This window comes from Lichenostomus cassidix, chromosome 15, assembly GCF_008360975.1.
Source record: "Lichenostomus cassidix isolate B80296 chromosome 15, HeHo_3.0, whole genome shotgun sequence".
Classification (NCBI taxonomy): domain Eukaryota; kingdom Metazoa; phylum Chordata; class Aves; order Passeriformes; family Meliphagidae; genus Lichenostomus; species Lichenostomus cassidix.
Window position 1 is genome coordinate 8,913,143 of NC_139496.1, and position 6,818 is coordinate 8,919,960.

Sequence of the window (6,818 nt, forward strand, 5' to 3'; positions counted from 1 at the left end):
TGGAAGGGGGTTTTCTCCTGTTTCTGCTGCTAAATGATTGCAATAAATCACATTGCCTGTCTGAGCCTCCATTTCCTTTCATTCAAAACAGATTTTGGGATTCCCTATTAATTAAGCAGCTCTGGGAACAAACCACAGAATGGACTCGTGCAGGCACTTATCTCATACAAACACTTTAAAGCCTGACTGTGGCACACAACAGACTGGAAGTGGATTACACAGGGAAACATGTAAAGCCCTAGGTAATAAGAGTTCCAAAGAACTGAGAGACAGCAATAAAAGAGCTTACAGACCTGTGAGGAGCCGGGAGCTCATTGGAGAACCAGCTGTGACTCTGTAACACTTGGTCTTGGCAGAAGGGTCACCACAGGTGTGCAAACAGCCGTGTGGACAGCACAGCAAACACCTACCCTGAGCTCAGGCACCTCAGAAACAGAGCTCTCAGGGCTCAGCTGGGACCAGGTAAGCTTTGGGCAAGTGAGACTTAACCCCAGCACTGGCTTCCTGCTGCCAAGGGGATGCTGTGAAGAATATCACCTTCAGGAAGATGGAGCACTAATTAGGGAAAGCAGATAAAGACTGCATCTCTTTCAAGATGAGTTTCCTTCCCACTGAAATCCTCACAGTTTCAGTGCTCTGCAGGATGCAAACACATCCTTTAATGACTTCCTGGAGCCTAGTTTCAAAGATCAGTCCCTTCAAAAGCAGGAACACGCCAAGATCAATAGTAGACCCAGGAGAGCTCTGAGCATGCCAGCTCCAAAACCATCCAGCTTTCACTACCTATCACATGCGAAGGGGCAATGCTACCTTTTCATATTTGAAAAGGCTACCAAGACTTACTAAGCAATCAGTCTTCCCTGTGTACCAAGGGAAAACATAAATCAGTAGGAAATTTTAAATTTCAGAAACAGCATGATGTGCCTGTGCAATATATCCTGGAGAGGCAAACCCACAGATAGAGTTCACAAGTGAAGAGGAGCAGAGCTCACAGACAGTGGATGTGATCCCAAGAACAAGGATATGCTCATCTGCTCCTTGAACAGTTTTGCTACTAACTCCTTAAAGTCACTTATAGGAAATCCTGGGAAGTAGCTATCAGGTGATCATTTAAAATCCAATACAAGTTAAAAGTGAAGAATGAATGATCGCATTTCCTGTGGAAAAAGCTGAGTGCGATGTCTTATGGATGCCAGAGGCAGCTTATTTACTTGTGGCCCAGTAATGAAATGGTAGAAGATAACATATGGAGCTAGCAAAGGACATCAGGAAAATTTCAGTTGTGGAAAACTTGAAAACATCTGTGAAACAGGGAAAATCACATCTGATGAAATTCAATATAGAGAAATATGTAATGCCTGGCTTTGATAAACCAATATGAAGGATAGATATATATTGATAAGTTTTAGTTAGAAGCTCTTTACACCACCACTAAATCTCTTACAAAGATTTGGGGAAAAAATGCAGTAAGAAGGAAGCAAGAATTTGTTAGCTCCTGAGTCATTGGCTCTTATTTAGAGCTTATAAATGAAACTGGGTCTGTAAAGAGGAAAAGTATTCCTTTGAAAAGGATAAAGAGGACAGAGGCAGAGTTAAGAATCAAAGCTGACAAATCAAGCTACGGCTATGGAAACTTTTTAAAAAAAGAATAACTCAGTACATGGAACTTACCTAAGAAATGATGCAACAAAGATTATGCCCAACACACTGAAAAATAAAGTGTTTTCAGTCTAGGGTGTTCACTCAAGTACAGCTAACTGCAGCTCCCTTGGAACAGCATTGAAATCTGTCCAAATAGGAGAATTCCAGTCAGAGGTCAGTATTTTCATCCCTTAAAACACGTGTGCAGCGTCAGAGCATGCCACAGGAACACAATGCCTGAAAAGCAAAGGCAGGATTCCCAAGAGCTTCAAGCCTTCCTCTCCCTACCTGGAGCCTCTGGCAGCGAGGGATCGGCTGCCTCACCTCACCTCCAGCCTCCGAGCAGAGTCACTCACCCCATCCGCCCCGCAGACACACCTGCGCGCTGCGATCCTACCTGGAGCTAAGTGGGATTTTCCATGCAGGCGGTGCGGCATCTCAGGGGTCCTCCCAGCACATCCCTGCCTGGCCCAGGGCTTGGTGACTGGCCCAGGGAGAGGAGAGCCTCTTCTCCAGAGCAGCCGGGCTGTTCCCCTGTGGGTGAGAGGCTGGGTCAGTCCCAGTTCTTGTGCTGGGCACTAGATGGCACAGACGGGAGGCGGTTCAAGGGGAGCCAGCCCGGGCTGGGCGGGCCGCACGGGGGGCTGCCGCTTGTCCAAGGGGGCTGCTGCCATGGGGGATGCGCTGCCAGCAGCAGCATCCCACGGGGGTATTCCCTCCATGGGGTGTCCCCCCTGCCACTGCCCTGCTGCACCCCTCACATCCCGTCCTGTCCAGCCAAAGCGCCTGTGCTGCAGGGAAGCCGGATAGCTCGGCAAGGGCTGGGGCATCTGTGCCCCTGCTTTCTGGACACGACTTGCTGCTCCTCACCAAGCTCAGGCTCACTGCCTCGGCCTCGAAAACACCTGGTTCACAGAGCAGCCCTACATTTGCCTCAAACTGCTTCAAAAAGAGGGCAGAAATCCTCCCTAGGATGGCCTGTCCTGTTTCACCGTGAGGCTACACCTTGAGCATTAGTCTCCAGGATAATAAATAGCACCTGATACCTAGAGTGTGGAAAGAGACACCGAGAGCCAGGTACCACATCAGTGGTCCTTCTGGGTTCAGGCCAGTTCTGGGGAGAGGCACCCCAGCAGCTTTCCTTTGCCTGGTGGGATGATGGTGCAAAGGAGGGAAGCACTTAGTCACTGCTCTTAAAGCATTTGTCACAAGCAGCTCACTCTTCCTCCTGGTTTTCTTCCTTTTCAGCACTGCTGCCTGCAATCACTGAGGCAGGACCTGCACCCCAGAGCCTTCCCAACCTCATCTTCCTCAATTTCTTTAAGGTGTGGATGAAATTCCTTACAAATGAACTGTGTGTACTGACGCAATGAGGCAAACATGGGCTAAGCCACACAAAACTGCTGTGGTAAGCACAGGAAAAGCCAAAGCGTTTTCCATGGTGACAAAAAAAAAGTATGGGAAGGTGGAAGGTTGTATGTTGGCCTCTGCTGTTCTGACATTAGAAATTCAATTTACTTCAAAGGTTAACACAGTTAATGCATCTGCTGAAGATCACAGGCTCTGACAGCCTGCCTGGAATGGCTCCATCCATGGCACTGCACGAGGGACAGCATGTGCAGGGTGGCACTGAGACAAGCAGCAAGCTCTGTGCGCAGGGCAGAAGTGGCACACATGAGTGTTATCCAGACCAAACCTGAGCCTGGCAAAGCTCAAAAGAGCTTTTGTGCTGAGCGGCGCAGTGGTGCCAGGTATTGATGACACAGACAAGTCTCCAAGGAAAAGCCTGTTTGCTTTTCCAGCAGCACTACCCTTTCCTGTCTGTCTGCTCATGGCACTGCCCTACAGACTGCAGCAGGTCTAGGGATCACCTAGGTCAAATCCTACAGGATGAATCCCTCAGGGTGTCACAGGTGAGAGACAAAACATAATTTGGATGCCAACACTGTAAAATCCAAATTCATCCATGGTGTAAACAGGGCATTAGATAAGTTTGGCTCAGTGGCTCTTATCTTTTAAAGGCTGGAGAGGGTGACACTGGTGACCAGGTCACAACCTGGAGAGGGACTCATGCTAGATTGTGGGGACAGCTCCAGTCCAGTGTCCAGCGGCTGGGCAGTACAGAACTGCCAGAGAAGCCCATTCAACACTGGGCTCTCGCTGACAGACTTGGAGACCTTCTTCTGATCAACTATCTGAATTGAAATGCTGGGTCACTGGTGTGGAACAACCTGGCTCTGAAAGGTTCCTGGGCAGCAAAGGAAATGCTTCAAAGAAGGCTTCAATTCCCACTTCAAGCTCTGTTTCTTGTACACTTCAAACATTTGGGGGTTTTTAGACAAGAGATGTCTTTTAATCTTTGGATATAAATGGAGAAAAAATAGTCAAAGTTGAAAGAAATAAAAAGTTGGTCACTTTTCCAGGCATACTATGAACTGTAAACACATTTTAAAAAGTAATTTTAGGTCTTTAAATTGAGGTCTTTGGAGAACATGAAAGTCTTAGTCAGTGGTGCCATCCTCCTCAGCAGGAGGACATCTAATTTGTCATCTGATGGCTAGACTCGCTTCCCTCTGCCAGAGACAGCAATGGGGAGAGCATTGAGCCACACAGCCACCACTCAGACCAGCCCCCAGCACCTCCATGCACTGTGTCTGCTCAGGCCAGACTCCACAGCCTGGCCTCCAGTGCATGGTCCATATACTCCCCCAGGGGCCTGTGGTTGCTCTCAGCAGTTTAGCACTGCTTGCTAAGATACTTAGAGGCAATATAATCTGTGCACTTAGTGGTTTCAAATTCCAAAAGAAGCTTAGCAGCACCAGGTGCTGCCTTCAGCCTCTCCTGCATGGGCTTAAGATGGTTTAATTCTTTTATGAAACCACAACTCCAGCCCACAGCTTTAAACTGTGGAGCTTCTAAGCCAGGTTTTCTAAAAGCTCTTCAGAAATATTTTTATGAGACACACACAGAAAAAGGGATTTCAGAGGAACATATTATAAGATCAAACATTTCTGCCTCTTAAAAGCTGGAAATGCGAGAGCCCCATGGCAAAGTACATTTGAAGTCCTTGCAAGGCTTTCCTCCACTGTTTCTCCTGTGATCAGCAGAGTCTGGCCAGCACCACTGCTTCCAGAGCAGCGAGAGGTGTCTCTGGTGGTGCTTTCAGAGCTGCCTGCCCTGCCTTTCTGCCAGGGACTACAGCCACTGCAGCAGTTCATTGCAAGGCTGTGAGTCCAAACCCCATAGTATTTTCACAGCTCATCTTAATTTAATCAAGATAAAATTAATCTAAATAAAATGGGTGCAGCATTCTCCCAGAACAAAGGTAACAGAAATCCTCCATGCATCTCAGTTCCCTAACTGACTCACCAGAAAAGCAGTGGAACCTCAGAATTTCCCTGTGCTAAGAAGTCAAGGTAATGCCATGCGTCACTGGAGCGGACTGGTGACCTTCCTTGTGCTCACAGCAATGTTGTCCAATTTCACTGTGACCACAAGATCACAGGTTGTTAAGATTCTCTATGCAGGCAATATACAGCCTAACAAATCTGCTTTTATTGGTCCTGCCAGAACTTGATTAATTTGCTCAATAATCAACAGGCCAGTGTCCATAATTACTTAGCAGAACTCTTGTCTTTTTGAAAACCCATCACTGCACAGATGTGTGCCTCAGACTCAGAACACCACCAAGGGCCTTGTGGGCAGCAAAGAGAGCCTCAGCTGCAAGAAGCAAAAGGTTTAAGACCTAATGAATATTACATGGGCTATTGCCACCATTTCTCCAAGTGCAGAGCCTCAGCAATGACTGTCTGCAGGCAGCTGCTTCCAACAGCACTGATGCTGTGGGAACTTCCTAAGACTATAACAGTGCAACTAATGCTGTGTTCAGCTTTTATCTCCCCACCTCCATGTATTCTGCCAGATTCAGGGAAGAAATCCCCTTAATGGTTGTCATTAAGAGGACTTCTTCCCCAGAACTGCACTGTCATGGACAGACGGACCTTCTCCAGGTCTGCTGTTTTGTTCAATCGAGAGCTTACAGGTGTTTGGGATATGGAGTTCCCACATGAACAGATCATGGCCAAACAGCAAGTGCATTTGCCCCTAGCTATAATGGAATTAAATCTAGAGCCTGCACCAGCACTTTGCATGTATCTCTCCAGAGCTACAGCTCCCTTCCCAGCAGGACGCTTGGCTTTGAGGGATCTGCCAACAAGCTCGGAGCCACAAGAAATAACAACTTGGGAGCTCAGACAAACTGGTTTGCAGGCAAACAAAAGCTGAAGCTGTGAAAGTGTGAGGCAGTCATTGCAGTGTCTGGCAGCACAGCCTCACCTCCGCCTTAATCCTCTTTCCCTTCTTAAGCACTAAATTAATCAATTACACTTCCAGCCCGGCAAAACCAGTCAGAAATGTAACCTTCATCATATGCAAGGCAAACATAATTAGGATTGTCATTCGAATCCAGCTTGACCAGCATACAAATCAGAGCAGCCCCAGTGAGCGTGTGGCCCTGCGCGTGCACTCCCTCCCGGGCAGGGGCAATTGGCATTGCAGTCACACCGCTGGCACCACGGGCTATTCCAAGGGAAAGGGCAGCGGCTCCAGCTCCGGCTGCGGCCATCCAGCTCTGCAGGGAGTGCTGTGGCACTGAGCACTGCACAAACAGGGCAGGGGAACATCAGGCAGTGCGAACCCAAGGCAGCCCCTCCGGCCGTGTCAGGGAGGAAGCCACAGATGCAAGCCTGGCCTCCCAGCCCAGTGCTGCACAGGCCACAGACCCTGTAGGGATGGATGACATGGAAACGAGGCCTTGGAAACCCCTGGCCATGATTGCCAGGGTGAATTCATATGGGGTGAACAATGATTATCCCCTCCCCAGCCTACTAATGGGAAACTAATGGGGGCTAAGCAAGCGCAGGAAGAGCAAGGCAGGAGTGGTCAGTGAATGCATCACCCCAAGGCTCAAGAGCAGTCAAAAAAAGCCAAGTGAGTGCTGGGAGCCAGAGCAAAACCACAAGCCCAGTGTGCTCCCAGGTAGATCCAAGGTGCAGCTGCAGCACCATGCTTGTTGTCCTGCTGCAGCAGAGGCTTCAGCAGGACTAGAGGAGAGGCAGGAACCTAGTTAAGGGTGAACAGAGGGCTGAAATGGTTTCTGTACAAGTCCAAGACTCTTC

At 48.6% G+C, this 6,818-nt stretch overlaps 1 protein-coding gene and 1 long non-coding RNA gene across 7 annotated transcripts in view; one reads left to right on the forward strand and one right to left on the reverse strand.

Moving 5' to 3' along the window:
• GGT1 (gamma-glutamyltransferase 1) overlaps window positions 1-6,818 on the reverse strand; it is a 55,748-nt gene that overhangs the window by 26,099 nt on the left and 22,831 nt on the right. For 3 of the 6 annotated variants that reach the window (XM_085075961.1, XM_085075960.1, XM_085075959.1), the window contains one exon: window positions 2,039-2,175. The exons of 2 other annotated variants lie outside the window; for them this stretch is intronic. The gene's annotated coding sequence lies outside the window, so the exon portion shown is untranslated. Of the gene's footprint in view, window positions 1-1,671; window positions 1,803-2,038; window positions 2,176-6,818 lie in introns of those variants that run through there. One more of the 6 variants, XM_085075962.1, reaches the window with a different exon arrangement.
• LOC146430351 (uncharacterized) lies at window positions 2,222-5,221 on the forward strand. Its single transcript, XR_014855341.1, has 3 exons — window positions 2,222-2,718; window positions 2,890-3,049; window positions 3,167-5,221. It is a non-coding gene; the product is annotated as an uncharacterized LOC146430351 (long non-coding RNA).